A 1,827-nucleotide genomic window follows, 5' to 3' on the forward strand; every position below is an offset into this window, starting at 1 on the left:
TGATTCCCAGGGTGCACAGACATCAATATAAATGTATACCTTGAATGCACTGTAAGTTGTTTTGAATAAAATGATCTGTCAAATGCATAAATGTGCCATATTTTAAGCAAGTACTTTTAAAAGTATTTTTTTTTCTTCAACTCTGGTGCTCTCTGTTAAAACTGTCAATCATCTTCACCTTAGGTGGGTGCCACAAATGCTTATTTACAGCCCCTCAAAATGATTTTTGCATTAAAGCTGCTTAATTATGTACACCCCCTTATAGCCCAGACAATCAACACCTACTGTAGAACACATAGACGGGGAAGTTCAAATGATTTAATTAACCGCTGGGCGGCGCTGTTGTTTGATGAAATGCATCCAGCAGTCCAGAAACATAAACCTTTAAGGAGTTCCTGTTTTTTAACGCAAGGACTGTTTTTTTTTTTTGATGATATAAATGTATGCATTTGCCAGATGCTTGTATCTAAGTAATCTTACTTGTGTTGATGCTAATTTCAGCATTTGCTTATACATTTTTTTAAATCAATTGATTAATGCACAATGAACTAAGGTGAACAATTGTATTGGTATTATCTAACATAAACAAATATTAATACATATTTTTTAAACCGTATATTGTCCATTGTTAGTTTATGTTAAGAAATGCATTTATTAACAATAACATCATTATTGTAAAGTGTTTCTCGTTGGCAACATTAAACATCCGTGACATGTAACACATTTTAATAAAGTAGTTGTTCCTTTCTTTGTTTTTGCTAATATTACAATGTCAGCTGAGTGTGTTTCAGCATCCCTCATAAAACCTGAAACTCGTTTTAAAAAAAATCTTACCGGACCGTTGCTAAACTAACAGAAATTTTAAATATAATAAAAAAAAACATAAAAATTATAACAGGATTTTCACAAGCATGACATTTGGGATTAAAATAAAATGAAATAATGCCTGTCTCGTGCCCTAGCAGTTCGTTGTTTGTCTGGTAGAGGGCGCAGTGTGCACGTCACACAGCGCGTGAGCTTACACGGACCGGTAACTCATTGCTACACAAACACGAAGCGGAAAAAAACTTTGTGACCATTAGCAAGATCGCAACAGCACCCACACGTTGGTTTATAACGGAGGCAAGGAGAAACGTACACGGTGGGTTTGTTTCTTGATGTCAACCGATCGGTTTAACCTGTCGCTTGCCTCTACCCGGGAATTAAACTGAGGTAAATGTAGAAAATGAAAGAGATATGTTTACCGATATGAAGCTCGTCAGTAAACAAACTGATACATGACAAAATCTCATTAGCTTCTGAAGCCAGGACTCCTCCGCATGCACGAGCTCTCGGCATGCGTGCTCGTGAACCGCATACTAAAAGTACACAGGCGCACACACCTTTTCCTTGCATCCAAAATCTGCATGTCATCATTATTAATTACTTATCATTTATCGCTAATGATCACATTCATCATACTACTGCCTAAAATTGCACATGGATTTGTATAACAAAATGCTAAATAACAGATAAGCAAACTAGGGAAGCATTTATAAACTAGCAAATAAAAACTGAAAAAATGTGGAGGGACAGCTCAGGTAAGCGTGTTTTCTTGTGCTAATATTTACCTTGAAAGTGCCTGTTTGACTTTATAAGACATGTAAATCAATTCTCATTCTCCGTTTAAAGAAAGGGGCGCTGGGTGAGCTTGTGAGCGCGCACTAAAGAGGGAGCTTTGATTGACGTTCCCTCGGACCAATCAGCGGTGGCAGCGCTGGCACTCCGGGGTTTCCATTGGCCGCTGGTAGGAAGAGCTCTGCGCAAAACAACGCACGGACGCTCACT

Source organism: Paramisgurnus dabryanus, chromosome 4 (genome assembly GCF_030506205.2).
Source record: "Paramisgurnus dabryanus chromosome 4, PD_genome_1.1, whole genome shotgun sequence".
NCBI lineage: Eukaryota > Metazoa > Chordata > Actinopteri > Cypriniformes > Cobitidae > Paramisgurnus > Paramisgurnus dabryanus.